This window comes from Pteropus medius, unplaced genomic scaffold (genome assembly GCF_902729225.1).
Source record: "Pteropus medius unplaced genomic scaffold, Ma_sr-lr_union100, whole genome shotgun sequence".
In the NCBI taxonomy this organism is placed as follows: Eukaryota; Metazoa; Chordata; class Mammalia; order Chiroptera; family Pteropodidae; genus Pteropus; species Pteropus medius.
Window position 1 is genome coordinate 2,322,369 of NW_024343733.1, and position 23,667 is coordinate 2,346,035.

The 23,667-nt window shown below is 45.9% G+C and overlaps 1 long non-coding RNA gene across 1 annotated transcript in view; it reads right to left on the minus strand.

The window, feature by feature from the left end:
• Positions 1-10,051: 10,051 nt before the first annotated feature.
• The window catches only part of LOC120606749 (uncharacterized), a 154,989-nt gene continuing 141,373 nt past the window's right edge, over positions 10,052-23,667 (minus strand). Inside the window, exons 4-5 of the long non-coding RNA XR_005653962.1 lie at positions 21,093-21,213; positions 10,052-10,115 (exon numbers count right to left, since the gene is read on the minus strand). This is a non-coding gene — a long non-coding RNA (uncharacterized LOC120606749). The remainder of the gene's footprint in view (positions 10,116-21,092; positions 21,214-23,667) is intronic.

Sequence of the window (23,667 nt, forward strand, 5' to 3'; positions counted from 1 at the left end):
GCTTGCGTTGTTCCTGAAGCATCTCTGCCAGCCTGGTGGTCCGCCATCCTAATTAGCTAATGGGCACAGGAGGCTTTTACATGTTTAGAGCAGAGGGCTTAGAGGCTCAGCGCTCGAAGATACTCACTTTTTTCCCATAGCCATTTTCCTCGAAGATGGTGACTCTCGAAGTTGAGCATGTGTCGAATCTCCCCGGGGGTTTATTAGAACATATTGTGGCGGGGGGTGGGGTGGGGGTGGCGGTCGCACGTGGCAGGTCCGGGGTGGGATCTGAGAATGCGTGTTTCTAAAGAGTTCCCAGACGATGTCGGTGCCGCGAGTCTGGAGACCACACGTCGAGGGTGACGGTCACGGTCACGGAAGGCGAGGAGCCGCCCCAGAGGAAGGAAGTAGAAAGCGATGGAAGGGAACCGGACCGAGAGGGAACACGCAGGTGAGGAGGAGAGGGAGGGGAGACGTGGAGATGGGATGGAGGAGGGTCGGCGGGGAAAGAGGAAAGCGCTGAAGGAGAGGAGGGCCAGGGAAAGGGGTGACGGCAAAAGAAGGGAGATGGATGAATGGGGAAGGGGAGGGAGCGGGGGAGAGGGAGGGGGCGGCGGGGAGAGCGAGGGACCGGGCTGCCTGCGCAGATGCGTAAGGACTGCCAAGCTGTCACTGTGCGATCTCGGAAACCAGCCGTCTATGGGGCCACCGACTACATGCAAAGCTAGTAGCTTCCCACCCGTGCCGTCTGCGGATATGCCTGGGTCCCTAGCTCCCCGGTCTCTGCTTGGGGACACCAGCTGATCTGGAGGCAAATCTGGCTTCAGCTATAGGAGAAAGCCATGAGAACGGAGGACAGTTCTCCAGCGGCCTCGTCTCCCCATCCTACCTGCTGCCCCCTTCCCATCCCGGGTTCTGTGGGGTCCTGGATCTCCTTTGCCACGCCCCCTCTGACCCAGAAGGGCTGTCAACTCGAGCTGGAACCAACTTTCCCACCGCAAACATTTCTGCTCCCTGCTGCTGGCCTGGACACGTCCTCCAGCTGTCCCATGCCCAAGACTTCTCTGAGCTCTACTTTGAGGCCACGCTGGTCCCCATTCCCTAGTTGAGAAAACAAACAGGATCTCGAGGGGGCAGTGGGGGTGGGCCCTGTAGAGACTGCGAATGAAATTCACATGTTATTCCTGGGGCTGCCTTGCTAGTGAGGTCCCAAGCCAGGGCCACCTCCACATAAAGAAACCCAAGTGGGCGGAGAGAACCCCGGGCTTGGCTACGTGGCCTCATTCAAAAGGGGCACACAATGGCCCCTGGAGAAGGACTGCGTTATACGACCGGGGGATAAACAGGCCGAGGAAAGGTGGGGTCAGCCTGCGAAGCCGGCGAGATGACACCGCGTCTCTTCCCCTGGATTGCGAGAAATCCTCGCTATAAATCAAGGAAATTAAATAGAGTACGGGGTTTCAGGGCACTGCTCAAAACTCCTACTCGGGATCCCAGGTTGCTGAAAAGATGCCCACACCCAGCCACCCAGACAGAGGAAAACTTTGTGGCATGGGCTTTGCTGTCCCCCAGCGCAGCCAGGAGGGCTGGACCCAATTTGAGTTGCTTTGCGATCCCCGTGGCAGAGGAACATCAGAGTTTGCAAAAGGGTTTTCAGAGACCCTTTCCTCTTACTGCTTCCTTTTTACGGGCAGAGACTGAGGCCAGACGAAGAGAAGAAACTTGTACAAAGGGATCGCTTAGCAACGAAATCCACAGGCAGATACAGTTGCGACCGTAGGTGGCAACTGGAAACGGTCGGGGAAGCTGTTCACACATTGTTTGCTTCTAGAATCGTAAGACGGTCCAGAACAATCCATGGCGACGAAGGAAAGTTCCTGCTTTCCTTTGGGCGGGCTGCATCTTTAAGCCGGCAACTTACAAACGCACTTCTTTTCAAATCGTAAAGTTATGTCAGCACAGGCATAACTTTTTATAAAACTTCGTAAAACATTTAGAAGATGCAGGCGAGGAAAGTGGACAGATCGCAAACCCGACCAGGCAGCCAGAAGAAGAATGGCTTCAGATCTTGAGCATCCAGGATGCGTCAGAGACGGGACCAAGCCCTTTAGTTCATCTCCTTCCAGGAAATCCTGAGGCATGTGCAAGTGTGAGAACTTATGGCACGAGGATTCTTCTTCTTTGATTATAAATAAAGGAACGAAAGAACAGAGAGGTTCAGCGGTTTGTCCAAGGATGCACAGGCAGAGGTCGTAGGGCGAGGCCTCGACCCCATTTATTGTCGGGCGTTTCTCATCGGAACCATGAGAGGCGCATGGCCCTCCCTAAACTTAGTAACACAGGATCTTTGAGGCCAGTGCCCCAAGGTCTGCATTGTAACAAATTTCCTGGTGATTCCAGATTTCGAGAATCAGCCCAGAGCTCCCGCTGGACTAGACTCACACAGCTCTTTTCTCTTCCTACTGCCGAGTTCTCTTCCTTCCTTTCTTCCCACAAGCCCTGATACCTGGGTGCCTCTGGTTTCTTTGCAACAAACTAGTGTGGTACAATTAATTAGTTGTAGAGAGATGCCTAGTTTGTTGCAGAGAAATCAGAAGAACTCGCTACTTAATGTTTCTGCCTTATGCTTTTGAGTTCTTAAAATGTTTAAAAGAAAAATTATAAGTCATCCCCAAATATGCCTATTGTAAGACTTTCAAACGGTACAGAACTTTATATAGATTTTTAAAAAGCGAAAGCTGTTTTCCTTCTGACCACCCCTCCCCCCAATCCAGACCACCCTCAATTACTGTTAACAATTTGGTGTGTAACTTTCCAGATACTTGAAATTCTTCTTTAAATGCATATGTGCACACAGACACTCAGATAATTCAAAACAGAAATGGGACTATATTATTCTTATTATGCTGTGACATGATCCACTTAATAGGATATTGTGTGCCTCTCTGTGTGTGTGGTGTGTTTTTCAGGGCATGTAAATATAGCCCATTCTGAGTAATGGTGATAGAGTATTCTGCTTCTGGAAGCATCTTAATGATTTAATTAGTCACGAGTTGATGGAGATTTATGTAGCCTCTTATTTTTCGCTGTTACAAACAGCATGACTCCAAACATCCTTGTAGGTACACTTTTTTGAACACGTATATATCCGAAAGGTCGATTATCTCGAAGAGGAAATACGAGGCCCGCTTAACAATTCTATCCTTTCCAGCCAGATTTTTCTATGCCTAAAAGGAAAATCGATGCAGAATGACAGTTACTTGGTGCCATTGGGAGGGCTGAACACAGAAATGAATGGGGATGCTGTGGTGGTTGTTGTTGTTTGTTGTTTTGTTTTGTTTTGTTTTTGCCATGGTGGGAGATTGTCGTGAATACAGATTTGAGCTTCAGGACAGAAACTATGAGAAGATGTTCCCCACACCATCCCAAGGTCTCTTGCTGATTGAAAAAGACAGCAGTCTGCAGAGACAGGGAGAGCTGGCGACCTGTCCCAGGTTGAGCATGAGTCATGATGAAGCTCGGGCTTCACTGCTCTCGCTGGGTCTCTACTGCTTGACGCTATTTTCTGAGGTCCCCCAACCAACCCCTTGGGACTTAAGTATAAGCGCCACACTGTCCACCCACCCCGCCTCAAGCCCCCACCGTCCAGCTCCCTATGACTCAGTCACATACTCGAGCCTGAGTCATTAGCGGATGGGAATCATGAGCAAAGCCTGGCTCGTACCCAGAGAGTGACAGAGCACGTCCAGAAAAATCAGAGATTCTCCACTGTGCCAAGAAGTGTGAGTGAAGACAGCCGATTCTCCGTGGTCTGGAGGGAGGGGTCTCAGAGCTCCAGGATGCTGGGGTTGGCAGAAGTGCCTGTCCTTTGGGGACACTTTGCATTGCAGCAATTGAGAGAGAACAGAACTGTCCTCGAGGCAAGAATAAAGAGCAGAGCTGACATACACTGTGCCACAACGGTGAGCTCTTAGCTCGAGTCACGCTGGAGTCATCCTCTTCAGTATAAATAGTACTTAAAACCCCTGTCTCTCTCTTATTAATGATAATGCTAATATTTTTGTTAAAGTGACTCTGTTTCGGGCACTGTGCTGGACACATACAACACTTTATTCTCTCTAACCCTTTGGACAATATTTTCGATAGCCATTATTATTATCTTGCTGTAAATTGAAGAAACAGCCTCCCAGGGGCCAGATAAGCACTTTGTTACCCAGCTAGGAGATATGGATCCCAGGCTTGGTGAATGATCGGTGACAGATACAAATAACAGGTCCCGGGGAAGATTCCTGAGCATTACAGAAAAGGAGCAAATGCTTCTGGCTTCGAAGTTTCGTATTAGCTAACCGCCGCTGTGTTTCCAAACGGCCCCTAAAAATTAGTGGCTGGAAATAACAAATGTCTATTATCTCACAGTTTCGGAAGTTAGCCAGTCTTAGAGCAACGTGGTTCTGACTTGGGGTCTCTCACGAAGTCACAGTCAAGCTGCCAGTCAGGCTGCAGGCTCATCTGAAGGTGAGCACTTGGCTGGGGGCGGGGGTCTGTTTCTAAGCTCGCTTTCATGTGGCTGTTGGCACAAGGGCGCTCCTTATCACATGGGAATTGTCTCTATGGGGGCTGCTCCCAAGAAATATGGGTTCTCTCTGGAAGTAAGGGAGACAGGAGCAGGAAAGGAGGAGGAGGAAGGGAGAAGTGGAGGGAGGAGGGAGAAGAGGGAAGAAAAGCTGCTGTCTCTTTCAAAGAAATGCAATCTCCCAGGAGGTAAGCAACTGCTTCTGCCACTGGTCACTGAACCAATCTGGTCCAGTGTGAGAGAGGGGACCATAGAAAGGTTAGGATCGTGGCGAGGGGTGGGGTGGGGGTCATGTGACATCTCAGAGGCTGCTACCACACAAGGATGCATCTGTCAGCTAGAAAATCTTCAGCATCTTCATATGACACGACACGCCAAGGGCCCAGCCCCCTTTACTAATATTTTTCTCACCATCCACCACCAGACCAAATTCAGATGCGTAAAACTGAAGGGGGCACCTCTCACCAAAGCAATTCAGCCCGGAGCTCGGCGGCACTTTTTGTCACGGCATTCCGTTTTTCAGCCTGGACGTCTATCCCTTTTCCTCTAGCACGGAGGCTCAGACGGGTAGAGCATCCCCCACACACTGTGTTCCACAGGGCAGACTGAAAGATCAGGATGTTTGTGTTTGTCCATATCTGAGAAGCCATTTCTCAAGCTGGCTCTTTGGGGGACGGGGTGTGGGATGGGGAGAAAACCCTTCTAATTAAACTATGTCTCCAAACTAAAGGAAATGTTGTTATATATATATATATATATATATATATGTATATACATATATATATATATGTATATATATACATATATATATGTATATACATATATATATATATAAAAGGAAATATTGTTTAACATTTTTATATATATATAAAAATGGAAAAAAGAAGGTCCTGTCACTTCCCACTTTAATGAATTGTCACCCTGCAGTGGCTCCTGAAGTTGCCACAGTACCCGTATACTCGTCAAGGTGGACGGGACTCTGGGCTTGTCGTTGTTTGTCTTTAGGGGTTGCGTCTTTTGTTTTTCTGGTCATTTAAAAGATTTAAGGAGCCGATCTGGAAAGATGTTGGCACCAGATTATCGCATGGGAAAAATCTGGATTGATTACCAAAAGGTATATGCAGTTCCATCTCACACGAGCACACACACACGTATTTTTTTCTCTACATACATATATAGGTACGGGAAAAAAAAAATTTGGAATGATATAAAAAGGTAAACAGTTTTCATTCTAAGTAATAAATTGCAGGTTATTTTTATTTTCTTCTTTGTGTTCATATGTATTTTTTAAACTATTGTTCCTTTCTTTTAATGATCCAAACCTCCCGTTGACACATTACGCCCACTCCCTCAAAAAAAATAATAATAAACAGATTATTTTCTCACAGGACATAATAGATCCTTTACTGTTCTAACACTGACTGGGATTCTGGATTAGCCATTAACAGATAATAATGTAGCTGGCATTTCTTGAGTATGTCAGGCACTGTTTCGATATTTTTTTCAAATTTTTAACCATTCGTTTTCGCTCCCTGTTATGGAAAACTTTCGATATTCCGGGGTCTTCCCTCAGGGTCCTTTGCATCCACTACCTCATGCAATCCTTTCAGGTACCCCACAAACAAAGTCTCATTCCCGCTTCCATCATACAGATCAAGAAAGTGAGGCCCAGGAAGGTTAAAAATTCTTGCCGAAGATCGCATAACTCATTAAGTTGTGAATCCAAAATTTAATCGCATTTCGTATGTGAATATAGTTTTTAAAAATATTATCTAGAAGAAAGACTACTTAGAATTAATTCCTAAGAAACTAATTTGGAGGGTTAGAGGGATGGTAAAACACAATAATTTGCAAAACACCTATCCCGTTTTCCAGAAGCCAAGTTCTTTAGCCAAAGGAAAAAAAAGAATTCAGACCCGGAATGAAGAATACGATGTCGTTTTTTTTAAGCGTGTGTGTGGGTATCCGTGTTATAATTTTTAAACTCTAAGATGATTCTCATGATAAGATTCAATATTAATTTGATGTCAGCTCTTAGAATTATGGTAATACGGCGGAGAATCTCTGATTTCCCTTTGTTTTCTACATCGAGTATATATTACTCTTGTAATAATTAAAAGAAAATTAATAAATCTTATTTTTAAAAGAAAGCAATTGCATTTGAAAGACTGTTCTGCATTACACCCTTTCGCTGTACCCTGGATAAACCCGCAAAGGACACTTCCATGCCTAGGGGCGGGGCTCACCTGTGCTTCTCGGGGCATTAATATTTTGCCTACAGCCGACCCGTTCTACAGATGAGAAAGAGAAATTAGTCAAATCCCATTTAGAATTTCCATCCCCTGTGTTTGAGCAAGGGTCCTGTGGTTGCTTAACAACCTTTTTATGACGTCAAGGGTGGGTGGAGACAGAGATGAGAGAGAGAATCTCATGGACGCCCCTAAACCCTCTTGGGAGGAGATGCTGGATACACGGCAGTTTGAAGACACACCCGTGGCCAGTGGTTTGGGGATCTTTCCTCTCTTCTCAACATGACGCAGCTCCGCTCGCTCTCCCCTTTGGAGTGTCTTCCTCACTTTCTTGCCTGCATCTTTCCCCTCCCCCTTCTTCCTTACGGCTTCTACTTGCCTCGGCTCCCACGGTCTCAGTACAATGTCTCCGTCCCCAAGTCTCACTGCCACCTCAGTTCAGTGCTCTCTAACCTAAGTTGCAGAGAGACAGAGAATTACATTGGCCCAACTCATCTCCCTCTGCTCCAGGTACCACCACAGGCGGGTCGCCCTTATGGGACAGTTCCCACTCCCGGTGGGTCCCCTGGTAGGAAATACGGCCGAGGGCTGGCCAGTTTGTGTCGCTGGCACTGACATCATGACTGACGTCTCTGGAACATCTTGAATCCTCGCTGACAGATGACTTCCGCCTGAGTCCAGAAAGATCCCATTTCCTTGCATGTGGACTTCATTCATTCATTCATGTATTCATTCAACAATTACGCATCGAGCATGGACTCTCCGATAGCTCTGAGCACTGGAGATATAGCAGCAGACAGTAATGACGTTAGAGTGACATCAATATAAGATAGAAGTAAATGATGTAGCGTGTTCGACGGAGGTGAATAAAGCAGGGCGGAGCGCAGTGGGAGGGATTAGGGAGTCGTCATTTTAAGTGGGATGATCGGAATAGGCCTCCTCGAGGTGACATCTGAGCAAAGAACTGGGAGGAAGGGAGCATCCCACACTGCTATCCTGAGGAAGACTGTCTCAGGCAGGGGGACGGCCCGTGCAAAGGTCCCGAGGAACAGTGAGGAGGCCAGTGGGTCTGGCTGGGAGCGAGGAAAGGTGACACGTAGGAGATGAAATCATAGAGACCACAGCAGGTAGAGGGGGAGAAATGACATAAAGCTTTCGGGTTATCGTAAGGAATCTGGATTTTATACTCTTTAGTCTAATGAAAAAGACTATTTCACCAAAACACTTTTGGAAACCCTCTTTGTATATTGACGGATGGGCTGAAAGCGGAGATGGACTATGGCAACGTTTCGTTTCAGGAAAAGGAGCTAAAATCGTGATGCAGATAAAGCAAAAAGACTCTCTGCTTGCACACGCACGTGCATTCACACATACGAACGCATCCGTGTGAGTGTGCACACGCGCAGCGCCCTCTCCTAGAAACAGGAGTGACATAAATAGAGAAATGGCAACGGTGGCAGCCTGGAGCCTTGGGCTGAGGCGGGGGTAGGAGGGAGCCGCAGCCCTAATGCTAATGAATTCTGATGATTCGGAGCAGTTATTAAACTAATAAGCCCATCTCCCAATTAGCACAGTGGCTGCAGCCAGCGAACATTTAATCAAGCCGCCTTCATTATTTTAGACACGGCACACTTGGCGAAAGTGACTGTGGGAGCCGGGACCGGGGACCTTCATCGGATGATTTTATCACTTGCCCGCTGGAGCGTGAAGGAATCGGTGTGATGAAGTTGTTGATTTTTTTCTCTGCCACAGGGAAAGCCGGGGAAAGGCAGGCCTTTTTCTCCTAATTACATGATGCCAGTCTTTTAAAAATGTCTTGCGATGCATTCGTTATTGTCTACTTTGAGTTAATTTTTCAAGTTTTATTATTTGATGCCCATCTTCGAAAGAAGCCTCTCTGCTTTGGTTCCTTCCCCCAACTCGATGCCCCCACCTCCTTCAGCAACTCGGTTCTCGAAAGCCTCAGCCTGGGCAATTCTGCAAGGGCTGGGGAGATGGTGGGGGGCCCCCGGGAGGTTCCTGGCTCCCCTCTCAAAGCATCCAGACAAATCCCTCTTTGTCACCTGTCCCTCTCGTCCCCCAAAGTGCCACCGTTCTGGCCGGTTTGCATTATTATCTATGACCTAATAGGATTACAGGCACCAACTGGTCCCAGATTTCCTGGGACAGTCCCAGTTTGAGCACCAAAAGTCCCTCAGCGGGAGACACACGGGACAGTTGGTCACCATGTCAGAGTCACCACCGTGTCTGTCTCCTATTTCCTTCTGCTTCCCAGGTGTAACTTGGCTTTATGTATGATTGTCATCAGTGGCGAAGGGTGACGTGCTAATGGTGACATACTCTCTCTGTCTATCATCTATCTATCATCTATCTATCTATCTATCTATCTATCTATCTATCTATCTATCTATCATCTATCTATCTATCTATCATCTATCAATCAATCATCAGGTATCATCTATCATCTATTTCCTTCCTCACCCTTTTCTTCTCTCTGAAACTCTGTTTCTCTCGTCAGGAGGATTAAATGAGTCAATTACGACACCTGGCTTTAGACAATTTTCAAGCAAGTGGTTGCTACTGTCACCACAAAGTTCTCTAAAGACCACTGCATCCAAGACCCTGATTTTTAAAAGATTCGGATCCACTTCTCCTGAGCGCATGGGGGAAAGGATGGGTCCCAGCCGGGAGGAGCTGAGGCGCCATAGTTCAAATATGGAAACTGAGGCTTAGAGAGGTTCAACAGCACGTCCGGACCACCCCAGGGCTCCACCTCGGTGGTCCCAAGCCCCGTACCCAGGCCTGCCCGGCATCGAACGCTTTCTTCTCGGGCACTGTCCCACATGGCCTCAGGAAAGCTGCTTAACCTCGGTTTTTCCATATTACAAAAAGACACATAATGCCCGCATTCTCTTCCTCTCGGGAAGATTTAGGGTGGAATGAACAAACATACCGCAGAGCATTCTCGAAAGGAAAAGCAAGTGGCCAATAGTTCTAATCATCACCGCACCTACATCAGGTATATCCCCTGCTCTCTCCCACGGGTAGTAAAGGAAGGTGCACACGTGTGTGTGTGTGTGTGTGTGTGTGTGTGTGTGTGCGCGCGCGCGTGCGTGAAGGTGCTGTGTGTTTCTTTCTGCTGAACAATCTCCCACAGTTGTCAGAGGCAGCGAACAGCCCTCTGCAAACAGGAGGATACATTAAGCCCGCAAAAAGAATTCGAAGCTAACAGCATTTCTTACCTTTGCAAACACTTCCGTCAGGCCCGGGGAGGTCTCCTGGCTGGAGGATCAGGGAGTCAGGCCACGAAGCTGCAGAAACAGGGCAGAAAAAGAATAAAGTAAATAAGCACACCATTTGGAGTGATGAAGTGGTTGACAGGGACCTCGCTGTGGGTGGGTTAATTGATCAATGTTTGCCGAATACTTATATTAGATGCCACCCTGAGTCTTTAGCGGATGTCATTCTCGCTGTGGAGGTAATGGAAAAAGGTCTTTAGGAAGCCAAGCCTCCAGTCCGGGCATGTGGCAATTTATTCCGTTCCTAAAATGACAACGCCAGCTCCCATTTATTGAGCATTCACCCGGTGCCAGGGATGCACATGAGTTCGCTGAATGCTCCCATCAAGCTCGATAGAGATACTGAGACTCAGAGAGGCTAAGTGACTTAGCCCCTAACCTTCTGGGCACATGTGCTTGACCTCTATGCTACATGCCTCCCTTCCCCTGAGTATCGGCCAGGATGGGCTAGGGCGGCATCCTGTTCAAATGCCGCTTGTCGAAATGCGAAATGCAGATTCCGATTCAGTAAGGGGCAGGGGGCGGGGTGGGGGGCAAGCGTTACAAGAGTCTGCATTTCTAACAGGCTCCCAGGTGAGGCGATGCAGCCGGTCTTCAGGTCACCCTTTGTGGGTGAAGGGACTAGGTTATGCTGCAGTAAACAAGCATCCCCCAAATCTCAATGGGCTACAATAACAAGGACTCCTTATTCACACTGCACATTCATCACGGGTTAGCCAAGGGCTTGGCTCCACGTCCTCTCCACTTTAAGAACAAGGATAACGGGAGATCTGTCATTTGGAATACTGATGCTCGCAATGGCAGAAGAAAAAGATCTCCTTGGTCGGGGGAGTCTCAGCCCAGAAATTAAATGCTCCAGCGAGGAAGTGACGTCTGTTACATCTGTTTGCAGCTCACTGGCTAGAATCGGTCCCGTGATGCCACCGAATTTCCAGGAAGGCAGGGACTGCCTAGGGCAGTTTGGGAAAGACAGAGAGCCAAGAATGTTTGGTAAGCATCTGCAACGCTATCCCAATCTGCCTACGAAACAATCCATCAAGTGTTCAACCAGCACTCCTTAAGCCATCAACACTGAGTGAGGTACAATGAGGGATATTCAACAATAAAAGGGAAAATATTTGAATGACAGTTCATGCTTGCACACAAAAAGCACATCAAAAGTTTTGCAACTTTGAAATGCACAGCGATTATAAATGAGCTTTTCTGACTTATGCAAAATGCGAATTGCACAAGACTTTTCAAAATAAAACTTGCGTAAGCCGGGTGTGTCTGGGTGTTATAAATGGAGATCATTCTGTATGCACACCTTCCATAATGCTCCTTTTTTTTTTTTCTAATCATTTTATGCTAACAGTTTTCTGTCTCTTGGGTTTCACAGACTGCGTCATTTTCTCAGGCTGTAATATTCTACAGTGGATTTAGCCGATCAATTTTGTTAACTATTTCGTTTGATTCCAACTTTTTTTTTTTTTTGGCTATTATTTTCAATGATACAATGAATAAGCCGACAGCTAAATATTTCTGCACATTTATTTCTTTAGAGAAAACTCCTCAAAGTGGAATTATTCAGCCAAAGACTATGACTACGTTGAAGGATTTCGATGCATAGTGTCAAAGGCTATCCTAAATCTAACCAATTCAGAATCCCATCAACATGTGAACGTCCATTTCTGCAGACTCTCAAAGGAACGGCAAACAGGTTTTAATCGTGAATTTGAGGGTGAAATATATCATTGCCATTATAGCTTGGGTTTCTTTGGTAAATAATGCATGTGAGTATTTTTTAAAAAATATTCATTTGTGACTTTTTCATTCTCTATCATTTATTAGTCCCTGTCTCTGTTCCATTCTATTTCCCTCTTGAGTTTCAGAGCTTTGCTCATCCTATACCTATGTTATTTACAAGAACACTTAACCCTTTACTTAACATATATGTAGCTAAAATTCTAATGTGTCTCTTGTCTTGTGCTGTCTTTTAAAAAATAAATAAACATTATTGAGGGAGGCTTGAATTGCTGTTAGCTTTATGGGAACATTTTGCCAATGTGTACCGAAAACTTAATTCTTCTTGTCTAAGCGATTCCACTTTAGGACTTGTTCCTGAGATTCTCATGAATATAAAACAATATTTAGGTATCTGGTTGTTCTTTGTAGTGTTGCTAATGACAGCAAAATGAGATCTTTGCTTTATTGAGTGAGACTTATTTTGTCTTCCTTGGTGTTTCTCTTTTATTGTTTTTGTAAATGTCACGTCTCAGCTGCTATACTAAGGGATTCAAAATGCCATTTTAATATTCTTTGGAGTTTTTTTCTTAATTATAAAATGAATATATAAATAGGTAAAGAGATGGATAGGTAAACAATAGAGAAGGGAGGGTGGATGGATAGATGGATGGATGGATGGATGGATGGATGGATGGATGGATGGATGGATAGATGGTTGGGTGAGTGGGTGGATGGAAAGATGGATGGATCATAGAGAGATAATAGTGATGACAGATGATGGATGATGGATGAAAGACCGATAGATCCTCAGTTAGATAGATACAGAGACAGACAGATCTCTTTGATCCGCTGGTTGTCTACATTTAACGTGCATCAGAATCGCACGCAGAGCATCAGTAACTTACACAAGTCTGAGCTCCTCCACTGGGGGGATTATTCAGTGGGCTGGGTGGGGCCCAGACGTAGGGGAAAGAGCATGAGCTGTGGTCCTGGGGATGGAAGCCAAGAATCACGGAGAAGAAGCAGGGGGCAGCTGAGTCACCACCGAGGCACAGAGCTCGAGTATAGAACTAGCACACTCTTGCCTAACCTAGGATAAAGCCTGTACTCTCGTTGGGCTTCTTCCCATCCGGCCCCAGAGCCTGGCTCAGAGCTCATCCCGTCTCATGCTCCCCAGCCCCAGTCCACCGGGTCCCCCAGACTTGGTTTCTGTTCCCAGAACACGCCTGGTTCCCTCCCCAGGGCCTTTGCTCTCGCTGTTTACCCCAGCCGGATGTTCTTACCCGAGACAGGGCCGTCTCTCCTCACTCATCTCTCACTTCAAAGGTCACGTCCTCAGAGAAGCCCTCCCTGGCTCCTCTGTCCCCAAGAGCCATCCCAAAACCCTGTCACATGTGTGTTCCAAGGCTGAACCTTGGGCTCTCTCCTCCAGCCCTCCCCCATGGCTCAGCCCTCCCCATCCCTTTCCTCACCTCGCCAGCCCTGGCTTTGCATTGTCAGTAACTCAGGTCCTTGGCGTTTATCTCTGGATGGGACCACAGGGGAGGCGAGGCATCAGCTCTGAAGCATGGCTTCCAGCCCCTCTTAACCTGTCTCCTAGGCGTTACCACGCTGAAAAGGCCTCTCTGTCTCTGTCTTATCTCTGTCTCCTCCTCCTCTCCTCCTCCTCCTATTTCTCTCTCTCTCTCTCCTCCCTCTCTCCCTCCCTCTCTCTCTCTCTCTCTCCCTTTAGTTATTTACCAAATGACGCTTCCCATGCCCTGACCGCGGTACATGACATGCTGGAGGGGAGGCAGAGAACACACCGTACCCCGCACATAAATCATTCCACTGATCCTTTGAAAATCCAGAGTGAGACGCTGTCCCCTTGCCAGAAAAAGGAGGCAGCGTACATGGTGGACGTGGATGTTAACTAGACTTACTGTGGCGATCATGTGGCAACACATACATTCCTGGATGCCAAACCTTAAAGGTCGGATTTAACTTTAAGAAAACAATGGAAAAGAAGGTGGCACCCATTTTACGAGCATCTACCGCGTTCTGGGTTCTAGGACGAGCAGTGAGGACTCAGATTTTCTTCCGCCAGAAATCTCCCAGGCACTCTCCAGGTCACCGAGGTCCCCACTGCTCCCCGTGGTTCCCCCGAGCTTGCCTCTCTCATTTCTCACTCCTACGACCCCTTTTAGCGTCTGTGTTGTTGAAATGGCTCAGGAGTTTGAAGCACGTTTCAAGCAGGGAAGTGACAGGACCCATTCTGTCATTCGTGGGGGAGACAGAACTGTGACTGCAACCCCAGGAGAGTTACTCACGTGTCTATTTCTTCATTCACTAAGTGTTCGCTGAGGAATTTCCATGTCCCTGGTCCCACTGAGGTCACAGGCATTGTTCTGGGTGCTCTGATGCAGGTAAGTACCAGAGCGTCCGTTTACTCACTTTGGGAATTCAGACGGGGCCTCCTGATGGCAGGTGGGAACCGAGTGGGAGCCAAAGAGTCCGCAGGAAGTAAAATGTTCCAGGCAGAAGAAATAGCACGAAGCCCGGGGGTGAGACCGCGGGGCGGGGTGGGGGGCAGGGTGGAGGAGAGGTTGGCAGTTGGGCACAGAGCGCAGGGTAACAGGGTGACGAGTCTGCAGGGGTGAGTAAAGGCCAGGGGCTCCAACCTGCTCATCCGGAGGCCAGATGACGTGTGTATTTTTGACTCGCATAATGTTTAAAGACCATTTTGGAAACGGTTAACATTTTAAACACTGGCAGATTTCACATAAAAAAATTAAAGCTTCCAACTTCTTTTTAAAATGGGGCCAATCTGGCCACACTGGACCCACATTTGCATATGTCGACTATCAGCTGGGGCCTACTGACTGCTGCTCTTTTTCTCTCCAGTTTGCCACAGTCCCCACCCCTCCCTGTTGCCTCTCACTTCACGCGTTTATGGCCCCTGCCTGGCTCCTGCACACATCTGTGCTTCTGATACCTGCTGTCGGGACGGAAGCATCGGCAGAGGCCAGGCTCCCTAGACCCTCGAAGGCCGTGGTCATGAGGGTGGCTTTTATCTTAAGGACAATGAGGTTTCACTGAAGCATTTTCAAGAGGGAACAAACAGATTTGTGTGGTTCGAAAAAGCACTCTTCAGTACACACACATGTGACCTGGACTCTTCTTCATGGTGGTAGGACTTGTAAGTCCCCAAAACGACCCGAATGTTCCCTGACCGTAGAATGGAGAAATAATTGAGACACAGTCACACGACGAACTCTACGCAGCGACCTGAAAGAAAGATCTACAACTACCCACAATAACATGGAGGGAGTAATAAGAAATAAGTGAACTAAATGATGAGCAAAAAATAATATTGAATGAAAGAAGCAGACACAAAAGCGTGCAGACCTTAAAATTCCTGTTAGGTAAATCGAGTACAGAAAGAGCCACAATGAAGACATCCAGATACAGCGGGGGGAGGGGGGGGTAGGGCAGGAGGAGGACAATGCGGGCTGATGACGTTGTTTCTCATGGGGGCCGGTTACGTGATATGTTCAGTGTGTAACAATTCATCAAGCTAAACATTGAGGACCCGTGCCCTTTGCTGGCTATGTACCATACTAAAACGAAACACGACAAAGCAAACACTAACCATTTCAACACCGGTACAGCGATGGCGGGGGCCGATCCAGGGCCGCGGTAACCCACTTTAGAATGAGTACGGTTAAGAGATGCCAAATAAGGGAGAGAAAACCTACAGGACTTGGATTTGCGGAGGTACAGGTGGGGAGAACTTTGCGGGGCAAGAGATGCATCCTTAAAACAAACACAAGAGCAGGAGGGTTCTGGGCACACTGGAGGAAGAAGGAGAATCTCTCGTCTCGGTCTTAGTAGACGTGCAGCTAGCCACACGGATACGCCCCGGCACCGAGACACTGATTCGAAGAAGCCAAAAAGGAAAGGAAAGGAGAAATTTGCTGATGAAACATTTATTTGCCTAAAAAATATCACACGATTAAAAGACACGTGTAATAGGAATGGATCTGAGCCGTGAAAAGCCGTCCTCCATAAATTTCCCCGAAAGGTGTCTAAAGCATCCCTTCCTTCGAGTACCATCTGCTTCGGAATAATGCTCCCTGCTTCCTCCTCTCCCCCTCCCACCCCGCCGATATCTTTATCAAATTCTTGTTGAAACCCTGGAAAGGAAAAATATTTCCAGCAGTGAAAGCTTTCACTTGTCGCCTCGTGTTCTTCTCGGATTTCTAAAGCGGGGAGGCCCGGAGAATATGTTTCTAATATCCTCCGGTTTCTCTCCGTTCACATGACGCTCCCTTCTGCACCGCGGAGGTTCCGACCCCTGGCGTCTCCAGGGGGAGAGGGGTTTGCGGCGGGGTCAGGCTTGTCAGAGAGACAGAGGCCACGCCGCCTTGAGGGGCCCACTCCCCCTGGCTCCTTTAATACATTTAACCTGGAAGAGGCACCGCTCCAGCCGAGATTAGATTACGGGGTTGGCGAAGGTGGCCTAACAAATGGCAAATGGCGACGTGTGGGCCTGAGCTAATCTCTGTTGACACACATCTAATGCAAGGCCCGTGTCGAAGGCAGCGGGTCCCGTCTGCAGCCTGAGTCTGCCTTGGTGACCGAAGGGGGAGGTGAAGCCCACGGAAAGCCATTGGGATGCTGTCTCTTTCAATCTCTGAGCGCCTGGAGTGTGCACGTCATTATTTAAAGGTCTCCTGGTACCAGCTAAATGTCCCTGCTTCCTGTGGGCGATGGGGTCGATTGCATCCTTTCTTTTTTTTTTTTTCAGAGTTAGTATTTGATGCTTGGATTTCTCTAAAACGATCCCCTGTTCCCCTCCCCGGAAATGTGTGAAGGAGAGCATTCATTCATTCACTCATTCATTCAACACACTTGGACTGGTTCCGCCTCTGTGCTTGCGGACATCAGGACCCAATTTTAATTCTCTGTGAGAGTCACGAAGATGACAGGGCACCTTCAGTTCTACCCCCTCTCCACTGTGGGACCCTGGACAGATCGAAACACCCCAAGTCTCAGTTCCCTCAGCTGCCGCTTGTCTGGTCCCCTACTCCAGGGCCCTGCACATAATAATTACTTAATAAAGACGGTTGACTAGACATACACACAATGGAATTGAATGAAATGAACTATTTCTCCAAATGCCATATACACTATACCCTGTGGCAAGAAGTTTCACAATTCCCTACTCTCCCAATACTGACATCCCACCAGCTAAAATGCACGCTCGTTCCCATGATGTATCTCACACACCTGGATTAGCACCTGGATCATTGTTAGAAGCATAGTTCAGATTTGGTAAATATTTATCAAATAGTGACTTGAATGAATGCATGAAAGAACGTGCAATTCCCTTGGATCAACCTTCCCGAAGCAGGTGGAAGTCAGGCCACTGAACTATTTAACAGCTCTGCTTACCGTTTTATTCTCCCCTCACTCCTTTTCAACGAGATCAAGTTCTTCTGCTTTTAAAATGTTCGTTGATCCACTGCACACCAAGTCCTATGTACCCAGGCTCAATAGCCAGGAAATCTAAGCTCGAGTTTCAGCTCCATCATCGCTAGCGATTTGGGTGACCTTGGGCAAGTCATTTCACCTCTCTGGGTTTCCATTTCTTCCCTTGTAAAATAAAGAAAATAGTAGCATCTGCCTAATAAGGTTTTTGTGAGGTTGAAATGAGTTCATATGTATCCCTTGCTAAGACCAATGCCTGGCACATTGGCAGCTATTATTTATATTCGTATATATTGAAAAATATAAATCACTTTATTGAAGTTTATCGACAGAAAGAAAACGATATGTATTGAATGCATACGACATGATGAGTCTGGACATAAGTGTATACCTGTGAAACCATCACCACCTATACCGAAAATCTGTCCATCACCTCCAAAAGTTTCCTCCCACACTTTATTATTTCTGTGAGTGTAATAAGAACAGAACATAAGATCCACCCTTTAGCAAATTTGTAAGTATATAATACGGTACTGCTAATTATAGGCATCGTGCTGTGGATCTCTAGGACTTATTCATCTTGCAAAAGTGAACTTCGATTATCATCTCCCCATTTTCTCACTCCTCTGCTTCTATGCGTTTGACTATCTTAGATCCCTGATACAAGTGGTGTCATGTATCCGTCCTTCTGTCTCTGGCTTATTTTACTTAGTATACTGTCCTCCAGGTCCATCCACGTGGTTACAAATAATAGGATTTTCTTCTTGTTTAAGGCTGAATGATACTCCATTGCATGTAAATACCCCATTTTCTGTATGCATTCATCCATCCATGGACATTTAGGTTGCTTCCCTGTCTTGGCTACTGTGAATGATGCTGCAATGAACATGGGTGCACAGATATCTCGTCGAGATCCCGATGGCAATTTCTTTGGTTATATACCCAGAAGTGGGAATGCTAAAGCATACGGCAGCTCTATTTTAATGTTTCGCATAGTGGCTGCACCAATTTGCATTCCCACCAACAGCTCACGAGGGTTCTCTTTGCTCTGTATCTTTGCCAATACTCTTTTTTTTGGATACTAACCATCCTAACGGGTGTGAGGAGATATCGCATTATGGTTTTGATTTGCATCTCTCTGATAATTAGTGATATAGAGCACCTTTTCATATACTTGTTGGCCATTTGCATTTGCATGCCTTCTTTGGAGAAATGTCTATTCAGCTCCTCTGCCCATTTTTTCATTGGGTTGTTTGTTTGCTTTTGCTACTAAGTTGTAGGAGTTCCTTATATGTTCTGGATATTAACTATCAGATACATGGTTTGCGTAAGGACTATTTTTAAAATAAAGAATATACTAAACATATATATATACATATATATGTAGTTTACATCTCAACAAATTTATTAAATTTCTAGGGCGTATAAATCGCCAGACTGACTAAGGAAACAGAAGGCTAGACTAGAACAAGTGTCAAGGAGAACAATGTTCAAAAACATTATCTCTAGGGAAGATTCAGAGGCTAATTTGAATAGTCAGTTTTTTTAACAAGGAAGAAACAGGTCATTCTAATGCCACAGAATTTGTTCCAGAACATAAGCAAAGGTGAATTGCTTCTTATTTTGTTCTTCGAAGCCAGCATAACCCTGGTAACAATAATGTATGACCAAAATGGCACAGAAAACAAAGCTACGGATCTGGAATCATAAATGCCAAAATCTTCACTAATTAATCTAAATAGTATCCTGAAAGAATGACCTGCCAGGTCTAAGGAGGGCTTATGCTAGGAATATAACAGAAAATAGCTTACCTAATAGTCAAAGTAGAAACGTATAATAATCTCAATAGATTCATAAAAGGCATTTTAAAAATTAAATCAACATCCATTCACCAAAAACCCTTTCAGAAAACTTAGAAGGATGGCTGTCTTTTGTGTGTGTGTGTGTGTGTGTGTGTGTGTGTGTGTGTGTGTTAACATTCTAATGGTTATATATCTCAAAATCACATCTAAACTAATGGATAATGGTGACTTACTACAGATATTTTTTATTGGTATCAAAATAAGACGATGATGTTCACTATCACCGTTAACATTTAACATTTTTCCTAGAAGGTCTTGGCAATGTGAGAATTCATAAAAAAAGAAATAAATAGATAAATAGACATGAAAGGGAGGAAAATGTCATTTGCAGATGATATAGTAGTCTACTTTGAAGACACAAAGGAAACCATTAAAAGTATCAAAACCCAGTCAAGAGTTCAGTTATGTGCCAGATACCAAATAAAACACTCACAAATCAATAGCTTCTTAAACAGCAACAAATAGCGGTTAGAAAAATAAAAAGGATTCAGCCAAAATGGCAACAATTTTCATAAAATGCCTAGGAAAAAAACATACAGAACGCATAATACCCACACGCAAAAAACTACTAAATATTCCTAAAGGGTATATAAAGAGTCTTGATTAAATGAAAAGAGTCAACATTGTAATGACTCCTTTCTTTCCCATTGTTTAAGATGCTACGCAATTCTCGCACAAAATACCAGTGCTTATTTTGGTGAGGTGTAAATTAGGAAAGGGGGCGTGCCCAAGTAGTTTGTTCTCAAGTTCACTTGGATGACTAAATGCATGAGGTGAGCCAGTAATTTTCTTCCGAAGATGAAAGTACCTGCCTTTTCAGATAATAATGTTATCTAACTACAATAATCAAATCGGATGCCTTGGAGGAAGGCTCAACAGAATGTGCCTGACGTTTTAGAAGAGTGAACGCAGAAAGAGACCTTACTCAATGACTTAGTATTTGATAAAGGTGGCAGCAACAGATCAGGAGAAGAAAGGTTGTTTAAAAACAGGAGCTGGGACAATTGGGTATCTAGCGGACTCTCATGAAGTCTAAAAGTCACTTTCGAGCTTGGTCATACCTTCACTAAACGTTCTCTGAAATCTCTCCATCACCAAGCTGCCTTCTTTGGCACAGGAAGGAAGATGAGAAAGACAGGAAGAAGGAAGGAGAGTGGAATCCTACGAGGGTGACATCAGATTTCGTTTCTTTTCCCAGCCCCATTTCCAGGTCATTTGAAGCAGCGGCAGACACTCAGGGTCCTAAAAAATCCTTCTTATCACACCAGGGGAAAAAAAATGTTTTTCAAGATCAGCTTGGTACGATGGGAAGAAACTTACAGAATGATATGTCTGGCCAGCCCACTGCGTGTCTAGCTGCCAGGCCAGCCCAGGAGGGAAGATGGTTCCGTGTTAGGAGTGTCCTGACAAACCTGAGTTCAAACCCCATTTCTGTCACTTTGTAGCTGTGTGATTTTGAGCAAATTACACAGTCTTGGGTTCCCCATGTACAAAACAGAGTTAGGCTACCTGTCTCCAGGGATCTCAGTCAGGGTTAAATCAGACAGTTCCCATCCCATACCTCCTTTTTAGCCTCTCTGTGCCTCAGTTTCCCCATCTAGAAACTGGAGACATTACTCGTACCTGTCTTATGAGATTGCTGTGAGGATTAAATGATTTAACATATGCGAAGGTCTTAAAAGAATTCTGGAAAGTGGTAAGTTGCTATCGATTATTTTTATTATAGTCAAATCCAGGTATATGTTAAATACGCTACTGATAATGATTATAACGATTATTAATATTATTATTACTATGCTGAGCTGATTTTTCTGTTGCCTTATACACAACCCTTCAATCAACCTAGGGTTGCTTCTCTCTCTCCAATTGGCTTCCCAGTTCCAAAAACCTAGATTTCAAAATGCCATGTAAAGAGTGTTCAAGTACTTACCAGCTTAGGTCTCCCAGCGTGTTCGAACAGTCAGGAGTCAGCCCACATACTGGAGTAAAGACACCACCGGATGACATGACAGCATCTGAGATGGGAGAGGCTCCACACAGTGAGTTCTGCCCTATTTGGAAATGAGAAGCAAGACAACATTAACTCATGGGTAATGTACTCATAACTGTCAATTTTTCCCCCCTCTATCCTTCCCTATCTTCATTCCAGCTAAAGCGATGACCCGATATTCAAATTAATTTGGGGTCGATGTGTTCCACACCACTGGAAGAAGAAAGAGGGCGATGACTTCTTACTCTAGCTTTTGGTAACTTGCACAGTTGACCCTTGAACAAAGCAGGGGTTAAGGGAACTGACCTTCCGTGCTGTTAAAACGTCCACGTTTAACTTTTTACTCCCCTTAAACTTAACTACTTACCAATAAACAGTCAACTAACACGTATCTTGTATGTTATACATATTATATACTGTATCCTTACGATAAAGTAAACTAGAGAAGAGCAAACGTTATTAAGAAAACTTTAAGAAAGAGAAAATACGTTTACGGTACTGTACGTATTTATGCGGGGGGGGATCTACGTCTACGTGGACCCATGCAGTTCAAACCCATGTTGTTCAAGGATCGACTATATCTTCTAGTGATCTAAGGAGTGAAAATCCTTTAGTCACGGGTGAAGGAAGTACAATATAGTAGCCTAGGTGAAGTTTTGGCATCGCTTTATCCATGAGACCCTCCTCCCAAAAAAATCTATTGAAGGAAAACCTACATCCTCGACACCACATCAGGGATTTCAACTGCTCTGTTAAAGTCAGTCCCAGCGCAGAATGCCTTAGAGTCAGGAAACACGTTTTAGTCACCAATTAGTCTCTTTACCATTTATTGCCACAGAAAAACAGAAATCCATTCAGAGACACCATAGGATTTGGGGAAAGAAGTGGAGGGGAAAAGCATCCCGGGAAAGGATATCCCGGTGTTCTTGCCTTCTAAAACAAACAAACAAACAAACAAACAAACACACACACACACACGCCCCTCGAAGCCGCACATTTCCATTCAAAAGCTTTATTAGTGCTGCTCTCCTTTGAGAAAATGCTCCAGAGGGTTGGATTTCAGGCGGTGAAAAGTCCACGTTGCCAAAATTAGCTTGATGTCTTAGTGCGGCAGGGGTGGGAACAAGGACCAGGAGACTTCGGAATGGAGAGCTCCTGGCCATGCAAAGGCCACTCCCGACTCGCTCTCCAGGCCAAAGTAAACGTGAAACCCAACGCTCAGGGAAAAAATAACTAAATGTCTGGTCATTTCTCAGAGACAAACATGCAACCGGGCTGGAAGAAGATAGCATTTATATTCCAGGGGAAACTTTGACGTTCAGGGAACGTTTCCTGAATGCCTGCCACGTGTTAGCTGTTGTCTGCACCCGTTCTTCGCAATCTCTCAGTGCAAGGACCCTCTTTTGACAGACGTAACCCAGAAGCCAGCTGGCCCAGTATGGTTTCTCTGTTTGCACTGATGCCAGCTGTGATGCAGACCACGGCCGCTTGCGACGCAAGCATTAGCGAGCTGCGTAGATTTTTACCGAAGATTCTGCGGACCCAAAGCGGGAGGGCGTTTGCATCACGCCCTCACTGAACAGCGCCTCGAGCTTCCCATCTGTCAAGTTCACTCTATAAAGCTGGCATGTGCCTGCCCTGTCTTCAGTAGGCCTTCTTCATCATCTGCCCATGAGGTCCCTCGCTTCATTTTCCTCGCTCCTGCATGTCCTCCGATGGCGCCTCGCATGCCTCCTCCCTGTACTATATAGTGCACGTCATCCCTGTCCTAGACCTACTTCAAGGATGTACACCTGCAGCCATCCCAGTGGTCAGCCAGCTGTCCATTACCAGGACACTCCCACTTGACCTTGACAGAGACTGGCGGGGGAAGAGAGGTAAGTGGAGCATGTCTGTCTCTTGTCAATCTGAGTAAACTAAACCCGAGAGAAGTGAGGTGTGTTCTTTACTCTTACAGAACAATTGTTTCTGAACCCAGACATCCTAGCGTCATTAACGTCTAGATCAGCCTGCCTCCCCCAAGAGTACTGTGACATTAAGCAGCATTGATGTACCTGGGAAAGGAAATTGAAAATAAAGGGGTGTGATAGAAAGGTCCCAGAGCACTGAGACACCAAGAATAAGAGATCTTAGAGGGGAATCAGAAGTCGACACTGTACACGGTATCTGGGATTTCCTTATCATGTCTGAGAACACTGGGGTTTGCGCCTCATCTTGGATGCTTTCCGTGGGAGAGGTTAGTATCTCCTGAGATGACCCAGCCCACTGTTGGACAGCTCTGGGAAGTTTTTTCCTTCCAATAAGCCAAACTCAACCTTCTTGTAACTTTCACCCATAATTGCGAATCCTTCCTTCTGGATCCAGCTGGAATAAGTCACATATCCATCTCTTTGGTGTTATGTCTTTCTAATATTTGGTGGCAGCCAGGTCATGCATTATCTTTCACTCGGAAATTTCCTGACATCCACGTAAGGTAGAAGAAGTATTCTTCACCCATTTTACGGATGGGAAACTA